This window comes from Sus scrofa, chromosome 5, assembly GCF_000003025.6.
Source record: "Sus scrofa isolate TJ Tabasco breed Duroc chromosome 5, Sscrofa11.1, whole genome shotgun sequence".
Taxonomy (NCBI): Eukaryota; Metazoa; Chordata; class Mammalia; order Artiodactyla; family Suidae; genus Sus; species Sus scrofa.
In genome coordinates this window covers 66,301,201-66,318,657 of record NC_010447.5, presented here as the reverse complement: position 1 = coordinate 66,318,657, position 17,457 = coordinate 66,301,201, and positions in this window count along the sequence as shown.

The following is a 17,457-nucleotide window of genomic DNA, read 5'->3' as shown; positions in this document are numbered from 1 at the left end:
CAGTGGGTTAAGAATCTGACTGCAGTGGCTCAGGTCACTGCAGAGATGAGGGTTCGATCCCTGGCTACATGCAATGGGTTAAAGTATCCTGCTCTGCTGCAGCTGTGGCATAGGTCACAGCTGCTTCGTTTCCCTTCACGGCCTGGGAACCTCAATATGCTGTGGGTGCAGCCATAAAAAAAAAAATTAAAAATTTTAGAAAAGTACTTATTACTGTCAGTCATGATTTTAAAAGCCTGAGCTCCATTGGATTTGCAACCCCTTCAGGCTGCGTCTGGGAGGGTGGGCAGAGAGACAGGAAGTTCTTGCAAAGGATAGGCAATCTGCAATTGCTTCACTTTTGAAGAGTTAGCTGATCTCTTCCAAGGCCTCCTCCGCAGAGGAAAGGTGGTTACATGTGCCCTGCAGTGTAACGGAGAGCCCTGTTTAGGTATTTGGTGGCCTGCCCCATTGGGAGGGCACTTGCGTAACCGAACACGTACCAGAGCCAGGGGCTGCACTTCGGTTCCTTCCAATCTCTACCCCAGAGCCTGATACAAATCAGGATGCTGTGCCATAAAATCCGTGGTACTTTCCCTTCTCCCGGGGAAGCGGAATGCCCTGGCTGGAGCCAGCATTTGGAGCCAGCCGATGTGTGCAGTCCCCTGATACCATGTGATTGGTATCTGGGTACCAGTTCAGTGAAGATGGGAGGCGTCATCCCGCACACATGAGTAATGGCCTTATATTTCAAGTGTGGAAAAAGACAATTTCATAATACTTGTGGTCCGTAATACCGCTGCCTTAATAGACCTGAGTAGGGGAGCCCTTAGGAGAACATGCCGCTCCTCATCAGCGCCGTCCTAGCACATGTCCCCTCTGCTGGCCTCAGAGCCACTGCCACCAAGTGCCCCTGCTTTAAGCCTGGTTCCGAGCATCCACGTTTGCCCTTCCTCAGGCAGCCCTGCTGCACACAGTGCAACAGGGCTCATTTACTTCCCAGAGTCCAGCCGCGTGGAGGCTATTGCATGGTTTTCCGTGTGCTCCTCTTTTTTAAAGTATGTTTCTCCTTAAGGTCACCAATGCTGGCTGTGATTACATCTTGTGTCGTCCATGCCCTCCTCTCCTTGCCCCTGGTGCAGATAACATTGCATTTATGTAACTCCAGATTCACAGCCTTTTGGTTACCCCTTCAGAGCAAACATAGCCACACCTCTTTCAGACTCTGTAAATCTTCATATCCTTCCCACCCCAGCTGGTGTTTCTCTAGTCCCTTTGTCCTTTGTTCCTGATGGCCATCAAATCTGTAGCAGCAGGAGGACCTATCATGGTCTCAACACCACTATGTGCCAAGTTCTGTAGTGGACACTTGAGGACAGCAAAATTCCAAAAGATATAATTATCTCCCTTTTATAGATAAAGTCGCCAAGACTTGGATATTGCTAAAAATGTCACATCTGGTGAGTGAGCGAGTTGAGTCTCCAAACCAAGTTTCTTGAGACTATAATCCATGCTTGACCCCCCCCTTTTTTTTTTTTACTTTTTAGGGATGTACCAGCAGCATATGGAAGTTCCTAGGCTAGGAGTCGAATCAGAGCTACAGCTCCCAGCCTACACCACAGCCACAGCCATGCCAGATCTGAGCCGTGTCTGTGACCACAGCTCTGGGCAACACTGGATCCTTAACCCACTCAGCGGGGCTGGGGATGGAACCTGTGTCCTCATGGATGTTAATTGGGTTCGTTATTACTGAGCCACGATGGAATCTCTGTGCCCATTCTTCCACCAGAGCTGGAAACCTCTCTCAGCCCATTTTATCCTGGAAAAAAAAAATAGGAAAAGAAAAAAGGTCTCCATGGGATTTTGTTTTGCTCTGGGGCTCCCACATAGGAACAGTTTCCAAGAGTTGTAGGTCCAGAGAGTTCCCATCATGGTGCAGCAGAAATGAATCAGACTAGTATCCATGAGGACACAGGTTCTATCCCTGGCCTCGCTCAGTGGGTTAAGGATCCAGTACTGCTGTGGCTGTGGTGTAGGTCGGCAGTTCCCTAGCCTGGGAACTTCCATATGCCGAGGGTGCAGCCCTAAAAAAAAAAGCCAAAAAAAAAGTGTGTCCAGACTCCTGCCTCTTAGTGGCATTCCCTGGCTATGAGTAAAAGGATTGTTCTCAGTGTCAGATAGAAGAAGAGAGGAAAGTGCCCCCAGTTGCACAGTTCCTGATCGAAATAAGTTTGCGCTCTGAGCCAACCACATGCTCCTCTGTCCCTACCCAGTCCCTCTTTCCTCATACTCCTTAGTCACAGCTTTCCATCCTTCCTGCCTTCCTTCCAACATCACCCTTGTGTCAGAAAACCCATCAGTTATTCCAAAAATATTGGAGTGGATCTATACCCACCGTCTTTAATGTGAATAACCGTGCCCTTGGCACAGAAGCCATCACCCCAGGCTTAAGCACCAGCCACTCAGTGCCCAGGGATAAGATCCGAGTTGGCCAGCTGCAGAGGGAGCATATGGTGTGGGAAGAGTGTGCAGGTCACAACCACCATGTTGGAAAGAGGCCTTCCTTCAGACCAGTCTGACACAGCAATGCTTTCCCTTTTCCCTCTTTGCTTGGAGCAAAGAATCCAAGAATTTCCTGAGCTGAAAAGGCTCTTTTGGGTCACAGAACCCAGCCCTTCCCACCTGACACAGGAATCTGTCACTTCCCTTACATTGCTCATCCATCTTCTCTTGGAGCCGCCCCCCTCGGGATGAGCTAACTTGCTGTTTTACCTGGATCATTCATTCCATGCAAAGCTTGGGGGAAGCTTTGAAGGTGGATGATGGAGGTAATTCTCCAGCAAGCTCGACCCAATTCCCCAATCCTTCCACTCGAGGGTCCCCTCTCTCCTCCTTGGAGTGATAGAAGGTCGCATCCCTCTTCCACGTGGTAATCCTTCAAAGACTTGAAGGTCAGCGTGATGCCATCCTCAGTTCTCTCTTCCTCATGCCCAGTTTTGCCATTGTGTTGACACTCTTGGTAACGTCCATCTCATGTGTGAGGCAGACTCAGTCAATGAGGGAATCCTGAGCTTTTTCCATGTGCCAACTCCCTTGAAAAACACCATCTCCTTCCATTCTTCATCCAGACTCTGAAATAAGAACACCTGACCTTTTGTAGAGTTTTATAGAGGAGACATTTGTAGATCATGAAATGAAGGGTTTAGGCCAAGGTCATATAGTTAGAAATGGACAGAACTGGCCCATGAACTTGAGCCTTTTTACCAAATACGTGTGCATTATTTTTTCCCCCTTGATACATGAGTTTCCCCGGGGCAAGGGTGATGCAAGACACCCAGGACACAGGCCTTCTCATCCTTAGCCTGAGTAGACACCCTGAGAAGAGGCGGTGTCTTTCTGAAATGTCACGTCTCACTTGCTGGGGCCCTTCTCTTCCCTCTACTTCTCCCCAGCCTGATTCTGGCTGTGGATTGTAACAAGGTACAGATAGACGAACAGAGCAGAGAGGTGGGTGGATTCTGTCCAGATTGACTCATGGAGCCTGAGATCAGAACTGACTCTCCACCTCTCAAAGACAGATTTCTGTACGCATAAGCAGAGATCGCTAACTACCCACGTGGCTGCTGAGAGTGGAAAGCATCGAGGATAGTGGTCCTTTTTCCCTAATATTTTTGGAATACAGGAGCCCTCTGGTGGCCAAAATAGCAGGACGCTGTCCTTGGGAAAGGCAGCCTGATCCCCTTAGTGATCCTCTGGCTTCGTTTTGAGGTCACTCTTTTTGCCTTTCAGCCTTTTTCTTCCCATTGTCATGGAGGGTCATTTGCTTTTCTTCACATTCTGCCTTCTTCTTTCCCCCTCAAGCTCCTCTCTGCACCTTCCCCTCCAACCCCAGCTGTCGCCCCCAAAACCCCTGGAATCTCCCTCTCCTGCGGTCTTTGGCCTCAGAGGACCCTTTCTGAAATCTGGCCAGTTCCCCGTGGCAGGTGCTATCCGACAGCTGCCGCTTCAGTTGTGTGGAATTCAAATCCTTGGTGGGTGTTTAGAGCCTGCAGATGGATTAACTAATGATGCCTGTTCATCAACGAGCATTTGTAGCGTCCTGGTAAGCATGTGGATGATGCTGATCAGCTCCCAGAACCGAGGTTTCTTAGAAGAGTAGATGACCTCCCTCTCCCTTAGGCCCAGAGAGCTGACGGCACATCGCCCAGTCCCTGGGGTTGGCCACCTGTCCAACGCATGGCCATTCCAAGTGTCCGTGTGCAGCGCTAGACTGCGCAGAAGTCAGCTTTCCCCATTATAGTTTGCATGGAATGGCCTGGCTTCTCTAAGTCCAGGTCACACAAGAGCCAACAGCAAATGAAAAGACCCACCGAATAGCCCTTCCACACGTGGATCGTTGAGAATTGACCATGGATCCAGAGGCAGAAGTGGAGTTTGATGGACCACGTAAGGGAAAGGAAGCGGAGATAGGACGAGGCAGAGATTTTGGCTAAGATTTCAGACACACTCATTCTGGCTTTTCATGTAGTAAGATGATGGGTCAGGGAAAAAGGAAGCACTTTGGACTCTGGGGAGAAAGAGCTCCTATAAAATGAGTTGGTGATGGAGTTCCCATCGTGGCTCAGTGGTTAACGAATCCGACTGGGAACCGTGAGGTTGCGGGTTCGATCCCTGGCCTTGCTCAGTGGGTTAAGGATCTGGCGTTGCCATAAGCTGTGGTGTAGGTCGCAGACGCGGCTCGGATCCTGTGTTGCTGTGGCTGTGGTGTAGGCAGGCGGCTACAGCTCCGATTCAACCCCTAACCTGGGAACCTCCATGTGCCACGGGAGTGGCCCAAGAAAATGGCAAAAAGACCAAAAAAAAAAAAAAAAAGAGTTGGTGACTTCATTACATTACAACCCTTAAGAATCGGTGGCTTAATCGTAGGGCAATTAGACCGGCCAGTTCACGACCCTCACTTCAGAGACAGTCAGAGAAGCCCTCTGGAGCATCTAGAATATGCTGCAGGAGGGTGGCTGGGATCAAATGTGGAAGCAATCTTCTGGGCTTGTAAGATGGTGAAGCAAGAGGATCATGAAGTTTGGAAAGCTGCAGCTTTCTATAATCTGCAGGAGAGGTGGCTGGAGAGAGAGGGGCGGGTGACCCAGGGCATAGTGAGGGTCAGTGCGGTAGCAACCAAATGCAGCCAGCTTCCTACTTGCATTACCTCCATGGCAAAGGGGAGCAGGCAGGGCGGATGAAGCACGATGAATGTGGGTGCCCAGCCATGAGGATCAGCGCAGCACTGGAGAGGGTCCCCTGGGAGGCTTTGGAACTCTCTTCTCTCTAGAGTGTAAGAAAGTGCAGATAAGCCTTTTTAAAAGCCTGCAGGTGCATTGGAGGAGCCCTGGCTTCTGGAGGAGGAGAGGCATACTACCCAGACCTGTCATTCTAGAACCTCTTTGGGGGTCTTGTTTACTGGCATTTTATGGATTTTTAAAGTACACGATGTTGGAATACGCGCTGTGGTTTAGCGGGTTAAGAATCTGACTGCAGGGGCTCTGGTCACCTTGGAGGTGCGGGTTCAATCCCCAGCCCAGTACAGTGGGTTAAGGATCTGGCATTGCTGCAGCTGCACATTCAGTCCCTGGCCTGGGAACTTCTGTATGCCAAGGGTGGGTCCATAAAAGAAAAAAAAATTAAATTTTTTTTTAAAAGCACATGATGTCTAAGGGTTTGGGGTGAAAGGCAGATGCTGGAGCGTGTGCAAAATCTGTCATCTGGAGCCAGCTTCTCTCCATTGGCTGCCTCCTGGCTCTCTACCACCTCCTGTCAAACAGCTACTCTCCCACCTCTCCGTTCTGACATGACTTACAGGATTCACCAGAATGTTATCCGCATTCCACCAGGAACTCTTGCAGCGGAGCCAGCACATGGTAGACCACATTCCCCTTGGTCCAGTGTATGCGCTCTGACCCCCGCGTCTTTTCTGACAGGGTTGCGGGCAGTGATGTGCTCAGGAGCCTGGCCTCACGCTGGGCTTCGGGCAAAGGGTCTATCAACTCTGCTTTGCTTCGCAGCTCATTCCAAAGACAGGTGCCGAATCAATGGTTTTCATCCTGATCCTGATGACGCATGGACACACACACACTAGATGGGGAGTTAGACACCCTGGTGGAGCCCCTGCTGCCGGCAGAGAGCCATGTAACCTCCAGTGAGATCTCACATAGCGTCTCCAGGCCTCAGTCTCCGCATGTGTCAAGGGCGAGATTTGGACAGAGAATCTTTTTTTTTTAATTTTTAAATTAAAACAACTTTTTTGAAGTATAGTTAATTTACAGTGGTGTTAGTTTCGGGTATACAGCACAGTCATTCAGTTTTATATATATATATATATATATAAATATATAAATATACATACACATATTTACACACATATCTGTATACTTTTTCAGATTCTTCTTTTTTTTTAGGGACCCACCTGTGGCATATGGAAGTTCCCAGGCTAGGGGTCAAATCGGAGCTGCAGCTACTGGCCTACACCACAGCCACAGCAACTCGGGAACAGAGCTGCGTCTGCAGCCTACACCACAGCTTACAGCAATGCTGGAACCTTGACCCACAACAGCTCACAGCAATACCAGAGCGAGGCCAGGGATAGAACCCGCATCCTCACAGACCCTATGTCAGGTTCTTAACTGCTGAGCCACAACAGGAACTCCTACTTTTCTTTTCTTTTCTTTTTTTTTTTTTTGACCACACCCATGGCATGCAGAAGTTCCCAGGCCAAGGACTGAACTTGTGCCAACACAGCAGTGACCTGAGCCACAGCAGGAAAACTGTTGGATCCTTTAACTTCCAGGCCACGAGGGAACTCCTAGATTCTTTTCTCCTATAGGTTATTATAAGATATTGGTTATAATTCCCTGTGATATACAATAGGTCCTTGTCGGTTATCTATTTTACAGATAGTAGTGTGTATCGCTGCAGCTGCCAGCCTACACCACAGCCACAGCAACACAGGATCTGAGGCTTGTCTGCAACCTACACCATAGTTCACAGCAATGCCAGATGCTTTACCCACTGAGTGAGGCTGGGGATTGAACCTGCATCCTCATGGATCCTAGTCGGGTTCATTAACTGCTGAGCCATGAAGGGAACTCCCTCATATGTATCATGGTTTTTTGTGTTTTTTTGTCTTTTGTCTTTTTAGGGCCGCACCCACGGCATATGGAGGTTCCCAGGCTAGGGGTCTAGTTAGAGCTGTAGCCACTGGCCTATGTCAGAGCCACAGCAATGCCAGATCCAAGCAGCATCTGGGACCTACACCACAGCTCATGGCAACACCTGGTCCTTAACCTGCTGAGCGAGCCCCGGGATCAAACCTGCAACCTCATGGTTCCTGGTCAGATTCATTAGCCACTGAGCCACAACAGGAACTCCTCATGTGTATCATTTTTTAAGATTCCACATGTAATCGACAGGGACCAGAGCATCGCGAAGGGCACCTCCAGCTCTGAAACCTTCTGCTTTCACGGGGGTGCCCCTTCCAGCAGACTGTAAACTCCTCGGGGCAGGGGCGAACCTCCCTACAGTGACCCTGGAGAGCTTGGCCCTTGAAGGAGGGGCTGGACTGGTGGGGAGTTGGGAGGAGTTGAGTATCTGCTGTTGACAGACCCAGCCTAGCCTGTCACCTTCTAGGAGGAAGCGAATGGTACTTTAGGAGTAAGAGGCACTGAGGTGAGAGGGGCTGGAGGGGCTGGTTTTCCCTCTAGGGCTGCCTCTTGTTGGTGTGCCTACTGTGTGCTCCGTTCCTCACCCCCTCCCAGAGGAGCTGCTGGCAGGGTCCAGAGCAGAGCACGGATGGCGGCCATCTGTCTCACGCTCCACCCCGGAGGTGGGGGTTAAGCTCTCAAGACCTTGCAAAGATGCTCCTCACCCCGGCAGGTGTAGGGAGAACTCTCCTTTCCCATGACACAGTGAGATTTACGCTGTTCTACGAAAATGTCCTTGTCCATGGAAAGAATAGGCATAGAAAATTTGGACATGGCTTTTTGGGAAGTGAAGATTCCTCAGCTGTCATTAATATCAGTGGAAGAGGAGGCAAGTGGCAAATTCCTGTGTCCCTTACACAAATATTTTAAGTGGGTCATAAACCCTCTCTGTCCTCCCAACCAGTAAGTCCCTGCAGTGTGTCCGTGCTTGCAGCTTAGGGTGCCAGGAATGGTCTTCCAAACCAAGGGGGCACACCACTCTGCTAGCGACCACTGCTGCTTGGGGTAAACAGACTTCGGTTCTAGGAGTCGGGCTTGGATCCTAACTCCCTCACTCCCATAGCTGATGCAGAAGCTGGCCCGACGCCCTGGGCTTGATGGACCAATGGGTTGTCAGAGGACAGGTTGTCTTGTTCTATTTCCGGTACCCAAGCCCTAGCACATAGGAGTTATGTTCGCCAGACAGGCAAGGCGAGAAGTCTTGGCAGTAGCTCCAGGCGAAACCAGGAGAACGTGGTGAGGCTGATGGAGAGAGAGCGTCACTGGTTTCTGATGAGGGGGTGGGTGTCAGGGAGCAGGGCCCGAGGAAAGCCTTTTCCTGGAGGGGGAAGTAAGGTCTCGAGGGGGATCCTATGTCCTGTTCAGAGGCAGGAAATGCTCTGAGACGTAGAAAAGGGTGTAAAGGGAGGAGAGAGATTATCTGAGGGTCTTTGAGAGTTATCAGATCTTGCCAAGCCAGAGGCAGATGGTAAAACTCATTACGCGAGTGTGAGATGATTCTGCTCACACCCTCTGTGACCTACACCACAGCTCAGGGCAATGCCGGATCCTTAACCCACTGAATGAGGCCAGGGGAGAGAAATCTGGAACTTAAAACTGCAAGGTCGGGTGGAAATCCTGTAAAATTGGATTGTGATGATCACTGTACAACTAAAAAAAAAAAAACAAAAAAACAAAAACTGCAAGTTCTCACTGCTATGTATAAAATAAAGAAGCAGCAAGGATCTGTACACCACAAGGAAATATTGCTTTGTAATAACTTTTAACAGAGCATGCGCTATAAAAATATTGAATCAATATGTTGTACACCTAAAACTAATACAATATACTAAATCAATTATATAATCAGAAATATAATCAATTATATTTCAATCTTTTTTTTTCATTAAAAATGGTCCTTCAAGTAGTTCCCATCATGGCTCAGCAGTAACGACAACTAGTATCCATGAGGAGATGGGTTCGATCCCTGGCCTCATTCAGTGGGTTAAGGATCCGGCATTGCCCTGAGCTGTGATTTAGGTCACAGAGGCGGCTCGGATCCCATGTTGCTGTGGCTGCGGGCATAGGCTGGTGGCTACAGCTCCGATTGGACCCCTAGTCTGGGAACCTACATATGCCTCGGGTGCAGCCCTAAAAAGAAAAACAAAAAAAGGTCTTTTAAGCCAGTGTTTTCATTTTGTAAGTGAAGAAACCAGGGCTTTTTCCAGGAGTAACTGAGAGGACTTTTTCTAGAACAGGGTGTGTTTAGTACAGCCGTGTGGTTTCGGGGAAAAAGCATGGGATTTGGAGTTAGGCGTGAGTGGGAATACCAGCACCTCAGGTACTAACCATGACCTTGAAAGATGAGAATACCTATGTCTTGGGGCTCCTAGGAGAAGTAAGTAGGGAAATGTATGTGAAAGCCCCCCAAACTTGGCGTGTACCTGACAGCGCGCAATAGGCAGTCACAGCTTTGTTGTGACTGTGAAGGTCTTGGCTGAAGGGGTGGGGACAGTCACAGATTGAAGGGACAGTGACCAAGTTGCTTCTGTCTCCATTCTATTATAGGCGTCTCATTAATTACCGAGATCGTGTTAGTCTAATGAATACCTGTGAAAGGATTACCTGTCATGCTAATGGATCAATCATAACAGCAGAGATGATGGCAGGGAATTGCAGGTACTGCAGATGAAACGAGGCCAGGTGAAAGGAGACCTTCTCCAGGGACCTGGTCCTAGCATGGGCTCCAGTTTTTAGTTGCACATCATCTGAGGCATAGGAACTCTCCGTGTCACTCATTCACTGGACCAAGAGGGATTGAGCGTCTGCTATGTAGCCTGGCCTTTTCCTAGGAACTGGCCACATCGTAGTCCCAAAAGCAAGACTCTTTCCTGAAGTGAGATTACATTCTCATGGAGGAGAGACACAGAAAAATAGATAAAGAGATGTGTTGTTAGGCAGCTGTAAGAAGTGTGAGAATAGGAGTTCCCGTCGTGGCGCAGTGGTTAACGAATCCGACTAGGAACCATGAGGTTGCGGGTTCGATCCCTGCCCTTGCTCAGTGGGTTAACGATCCGGCGTTGCCGTGAGCTGTGGTGTAGGTTGCAGACGTGGCTCGGATCCCGCGTTGCTGTGGCTCTGGCGTAGGCCGGTGGCTACAGCTCCGATTCCACCCCTAGCCTGGGAACCTCCATGTGCCGTGGGAGCAGCCCAAAGAAATAGCAAAAAAACCAAACAAAACAAAACAAAAAAAGAAGTGTGAGAATAAGTGAATTGGGGAGGGGGGCAGAATGGTTGGAGGGATGGCTGTTTAGAGGAGGGACTGTCTCATTGGTTTCGGCCTGGATGCAGGAAAATGAGGGATTCCCTGCAAAGAGGCTCCGCTCTGGAGAACTTAGAAACAGGCCTGGGGCAGCCCCACAGGGCAAGGCCTCTGTGAAGATGCAGGTCAGAGGACCTCATGTCTTGGGTCCTTCCAAGAGATGAGAAGAGGCTGTGAAGACTGCCTGGGACTTGGCAGTGAGCCTGAGAAATGGCTCCTTGGGTCAGAACACAGGGCCACATGGCTCTGGCTCGGTCCAGCCTCTGTCACCATCTGATGTCCAAGACATGTTTGGTGGACAAAGGGCAAACCCAGGAGTAGCCCCAGAGAACTTTGAAGCTTTCCCCCGCTCCCCACTTTCCCTCACTAATCTTCGTCAGATAGGAATTTCCCAATTTAAAGCTATTTCTATTTCCCCGTGAGGGCGGGGAGCCTGTCCCATCATAGAATTCCCCTGGGCAACAAAGCACTCGCGCAGAGATGGCACACAGCCGGGCTGGAGGACCCTACTATTTTTGTCTGCTAAAGCTCCACAAGTTTACTTCCTGCTTACCTCGTAAAAGTCCTGTCCTGTCCTTTTTTTTTTTTTTTTTTTTTTTTTCTTTTTGGCTCTCCCATGGCATATGGAGTTCCCAGGCCAGGGATCAGGTTCAAGCCACCGCTGTGACCTATGCCACCAGCTGCAGCAACGCCAGATCCTTAACCCACTGTGCCGGCTGGGGATCTAACTTGCTTCTCGGGCCCCGCAGAGATGTTGCCGAGCCTGTTGTGCCACAAAAATCCTGTCTTTTTGTTTGTTTCCCATTTAATCTCATCCAAGCTTCTACAGTTACCCTGGAAGGTAACCTATAGGTTGCGAATGCGGAACGTTTCCACCAGTTCTGGTCCTTCATGACCTTGCAGATTTGCCTCTGTCTGCAGCCTTCTCTTGGCCGCTGATGACGTCTTCCAGATCCATGGCATAGGGAGCGACCCTGGGGCTGGGGGCCCTGTTTCTAACCTGCACTGGCCCTGCAACCTTGTCAGCCAGCCTCTGGGAGCGCAGGTTTCTCCTCTGAAAGTGCTGACAGCATTCCTGCATGTTATAGGCACAGACCTAGATATTAGGAGGACTGAGTCAACATTATACCCATTTCGTAAATCCCAAAGTGTACACCGAAGTGACAATTGTACCAGTGACATCCGCCCACCAACTTCCTCCTGATGGTTTGAACTCTCTCTTCCTAACTTTCCAGCTGTGAAATTTCATTTTTTTTTTTTTTTTTTTTTTGGACTCCAGCATGCAGTGGCTTGATGTGGGATCTCAGTTCCCAGATCATGGACTGATCCCACTGCGGCAGCGGTAAAAATGCTCAATCTTAACCCCTAGACTATCAGGGAACTCCCAATTTTAATTTTTTTAATGGATGGGTGGACATTGGATTTGTCCAAAGACTAAATATTTTCCCTTTGATTCTGACAGTTTACCTTTCCTCCTCTTCCCCCTTCCCTTTGACTTTACTCTTATTATTATTATTATCATTATCATCATTATTATCATCTTTCTGTGACATATGGAGGTTCCCAGGCTAGGGGTCAATTGGAGCTGTAGCCACTGGCCTACACCACAGCCAGAGCCACAGCCACACCAGGCGGAGCAGCGTCTGTGACCTACACCACAGCTCACAGCAATGTCAGATCCTCAACTGAGCGAGGCCAGGGATGGAACCTGCATCCTCATGCATGCTGGTCAGATTCGTTTCTGCTGAGCCACAACGGGGAACTCCCCCCTTCCCTTTGGGAATCCCGGGAGCGCATTGGATTGAGGGCTTCAGAGAATATCACGATCCCAAGGTTTTTCCCAAGGACATAAATATGCAGAGCCCATTTCCCTGTCATTCAAATAATTTCAACTCATTACACATGGCATGAGCTCCTGGTCTGTGTTGTGCAGTATTACTGGAGGCCATGAGGAGTTGCAGGCCGAGTAAGGGGTAATCAGGGAGCGCAGGTGGAATGGGAGTGATGGAAGGAAGCACACATAAAGCAGGTGACATTTGGCCAGATTAAAGTGCTGGGGAACATCGGGGGGTGAGCCCTGCAAACTGGCCCAGAGGGTTCAGGTCATCTCCCCAAGGTGGCTACTGTTCCTACTGAGCCTTTGCAGGGGGTGGGGGCTCTTCTGTCCTCACCTGCAGCCTGATAAAGGCTGGCAGTGTGGGGCAGGGGTCCACCTTAGCCTATGGGGAGAGGGTTATATGAGGAAGGTGTACCCCAGCCTCCGAGTAGGCGTCCCTGAACTGGTGTCTGGAAGAAGGGTGGCGGCGGCCGAAAGGTCCGATCCCAGCTTAGAGAAAGAAATGAACTTGGCCTGTCTTGTCCCAGGACCTCTTATTGGCTGGGACCGAGCCCCTCTGCTCAGCCCCAGCCCTGGCAGGAGGCTCCAACTCGCCAGCAGTGAAAGGAGCCCGGGGCCGTCATTCAGATGGTCCAGCCGGCCTCTGTGTCCTTTGTCAGGCCCAGGAGGCTCCGTGTCATTACTCCAGAGCACTGCCTCCCCTCCGGCCTCATTACTCAGTACATTAGCTGTGGGAACTAAACCCATTACAGAAAGGAGGGGGTGGAATTGGCACATGGGGAAAGAGGCCTTCTCAGATCAGGCTAACAACTTGTGCCTATTAACTAAAGGAGACCATTAGAAAATTCCCATCTCTCCTCTCCTCTCCCTGCCTCGTCCCCACCCCCGCCACTTGCCAAGTCGGATGGAGAGAGAGAGGGAGTGAGAAAGCGAGCCAAGGGCTCACACTCCAAGATGGTTCTTTTTGGCCCGGTGGGGACACGGACCGAAATAAACTGAGTTCCACCTCAGGACTGTTTTCAATCACCCCATCACAAAATAGAGCCAGGGGAAGGCTTTTATTTCCACTGTTCAGTAATGTGAGTATTAGAGCTAGAGAGTCACGTTGAGATTCATCAATTTAAACCTGTTTTTCTGGAAATCCCGTCATGGCTCAGTGGACACGAATCTGACTGGCATCCATGAGGACGCAGGTTCGATCCCTGGCCTCACTCCGTGGGTTAAGGATTCGTCAGCTCTGACATTGTGGTGGCTGTGGCGTAGGCCGGCGGCTACAACTCCGATCGGACCCCCTAGCCTGGGAACCTCCATATGCCGAGGGTGTGGCCCCCAAAAGACAAAACATAAGCAAAAAACCAAAACCTGTTTTCCTGCGGGTGGGGACAGCAAATGGTGTCGACCCCTTTACGAGAGCTGCACAAATGTCGTTTGCAAGTCTGGGGTCCTTTCCTTTCTGACGAGCATCCTCCAGTTTGCTCATGTTTTTCTTCCACTTTTCCTCCCCGCTTGGCTGCATTCCCAGCTAGGGGTTGGACAACATTCTCCAAGAAATCCAGTGAAGCACCTTGGCTCTCAGGCCACAGGGGAGCTGAGGCATCAGCTGTGGCCTGTCCCCTGGCTTTTCTTCTCTTCCATGTTAAAAAAAAAAAAAAAAACAAAATGAAAAGCCAACAACAACCCCAAAGCCTTTTACGACATCTAGTTCACACCCCTGTTGTGGGGACAAAGGTCCTCGGAAGCTTTCTCTGAATTGGAGGCAACGTCGCAGCCCCATAGCTACCTGGACGCCTCCTCCCACTCTCTTTCCGGTCCCTGCTGCGGTCCCATCCTGGGCAGAGCTGGTGCCTTCAAGGGTCCATCCCCTTTCCCCTCCGAATGTTCCAGCTCCGTCTGAAACTGCTCAAATGAAAGAAGGGCACGTGGAGAAGACGAGCCATGCTCAGCTGTCCCCCAGCCGCCTCTGGTCACCCGAGGAAACATGTATTGGGGGAATTTCAGAAACTCCACCATCAGAGTAGTGTGGCATACTGCGAAAAGATATTTTTCTCCTTAAATCAGAGCCCTTTCTAATTTGTGTGCGCGTGTGTGTGCGCGTGCATGTGTGTGTGTTTACTATACTCTGTAACAAGGTCTGATTAGCATTTCCTTTTCAGTTCAGTTGCTCCTTCTTCATCCCAGCTGCACCAATTGTGGTCAGTAAAACAGAATTGGTGCAAGAGCAATTCAGGGAAGCAGCTGAAAGGGAAAGCATGGAGCAAAGACGAGGGGTGAGTTTTCTTGCAGCTTGAAGACTCCAATTAAAAAGACAGAGAGAAAGGAGATGAAATGAGATATTTGGAGGGGGGAGACAAAAGATTCCAAAGACGCAGGAACTTGAAAGCAATGATAAAAAGGAGAGGAGGTGACACTGAGAAATAGATGAGAAAAAAAAAGTGAAAAATGCAAAAAAAAAATTTTTTTTCGGAACAATGAATGGGACAGACTGGTATTTTAAGGAATGCAAAAGTAGACGTGGAACTTTCCTTATTTCCTTTCCTTTTTTTAAAATTAATACTACATTTTTATGGTATTTTTTCTAAAGAGGGAAATGAAATTTGTCTTCAGCCCCAAAAGGAAGGCGGCTTCTTGCCTTTGAGTGACTTATACAGTGGAGTTAGTGTGATCTAACCATCCTTGCTTTGGGACGGGCTCTAGATGCTTAAGTTTTCCCCTTGACCTTCAAGCACACTGCCTTCTGCTCAGTCACCTTCCTCTTCCTTTTAACATTAAGATGTTGGGAGACTTCAGAGCACAAGCTCCCAGGAAAGTGTAAGCATATTCATCATAGTGATTCTTGGGATCCTTTTTAAAAGATTGCATATGAAAAATTGCTATCACTGTTTTTTTTTTTTAAAAAAATAGGCTTATAATTCACCCCTCGAAATCACCTAATTGGGATGGAAATATCTCCAGCTGGCTCTCATCCCCAAGTAGGTTGCTCTTGGAAAGTGTGGCCTCTTATTGTCCATTTTCAAACTTGTAGGAGATGCAGCGGGTGGTGTGCTCTATGGGGAAGTGTTGGCACAGCGGTCCACACTGGGGGGGAGCCAACAGCCGTTAGGAAGTGACTTGGAGGGATGGGCTGGACCGTCCGCCTCTGGTCAGGATCACAACCTGCAGTAAACCAGGGACATCAGTGGGATCTCACAATGGTCCTAAGCCTCTCTGAGGGGCTGGGTCATCTGGCCCAGTGGATCCCTGCTGAAGAGTTTCAGACCTTGCATCTGACAGACCTGTGTATGAATTTCAACTCCTCCACTTCCCAGCTAAACGTCAGCAAGTAACTGCCTTCTCTTAGAGGCTTCATTTTAATAACGGGGATACCTTATGTGCTACAGAGAATGCCTGGGATGATTGTTAAAATGCTTGGTAAGTGCCTACCTGGCAATAAGTTCTCTATACATTCTAGAAATCTCATGCAATGGACCAGGAGGTGGGAGATCCGGTGTTGAAATACATATGAGTCCAAGGCTGGCTCTGTTACTTTCCCGCTCTGTGGGCTGTGACAAATTATTAATCTGTCAATGCTTTGGTGTCCCCATCCATAAGATGTGGGTAAAATATCTACCTCATTATGTGGGCTAAATTAGACAATTTGTGTAAAGAGTGGGAGCCACCTCAGGGAGATAATATATGGTGATAATCATTCTTATGTTTCTTTCCTAAGACTCCGGGGTTCTCCCTACCACCAGCTACGTGTGTGACCTTTAAGACATTAGGTCGTTTCCCTCTCTATAAAATGGGAGTAGAGCTAGGTCTCTTTGTCCATTGCAACTCTGCCATTCCATAAACTTTCCATCTTTATGGAATTTCTGTTTCAAAACTTCTCTAGTAAATAGAGATTTGAGTTTCCAGAACTGTTGCCAGAACAGCCTAGAGCAGCCCCTTCTCCCTGGTGACCTTCTGCCCACCTCGTCTTAGCCCATTATCTCACCAACCTTTCACGGCTTAGACAAAGAGCAGAGGCTCCCCAGAAGAGGAAATCCTCCTGCACATAGGGACCTTCACCTACCCCAAGGAACCTTCCCCAACCTGCCCCAGCTTACCTTCCCACTCTCGGCATCCTACTACTGTAGTTAGTTCAAACTGAGGAAGTACTGTACGTGCACAGCACACACTGGATTAGTACCAAAAAAAAAAAAAATGTCTAATAGGGAAGTTCCCACTGTGGCTCGGTGCTAATGAACCCCACTAGTATCCATGAGGACAGAGGTTCCATCCCCGGCCTTTCTCAGTGGGTTAAAGCATCCAGCACTGCCATGAGCTGTGGTATAGGTTGCAGAAGTGGCTCAGATCCTGTGTTGCTGTGGTGGTGGTGTAGTCCAGCGGCTACAGCTGCAATTCAATCCCTAGCCTGGGAACTTCCATGTTCCGTGGGTGGGGCCCTAAAGATGGGGGAAAAAAGCATGTGAATATTAGTGTCAGCTGTAATTCCAAGACTTGAAAGAAGTGGCTAGCTTCTTGAAATTTTAAGTGCTGATGGTTGGGCAAGATAGTTGCTTTAATTAAGGAAGCCCTCCCATGGCTATTGCTGTGGCTCTGGTGAGGGAGGGAGAGGGTGACTGTGCCGCTGAGAACAATGGTTATTTATGTAGTGCTAAAAGGATTCAGAGGCACCCATGCTCACCCTCCAGCAGTGCCATCTTCACACCTGCCAAGCATCTCAAGTCTATCATGACACTTCTTGGGAACTCACCCAGGAGGGCAACGTTCACTCAACTTGGATCCCACTCTGCTCAGGGAACGTGTGCTCGGGGGAGAGCAGAAGCCGTCAAGACAACATGCATTTGAGGGGACGGATTCTGGCTCTGATTTCTCTGGAACAATCTGGTCTTTACCTAGTCTCGGCAACAACAGTGTGGGAACCGCACCGCTCATGGCCCTTTCTTTTGAATTAAAAATGACGTCCCTGAGGAAAACCTTTAAAGTGCACCTTGACTTCTAGGAGAGGACAGCAATTTGAGCTCTAAAGCCTTCCTGTGGATTCATACCAAGAGATCGAAGCTCCACGATGCTAGAAACAGAGCGGATGTAAAAGATGCTGAGGA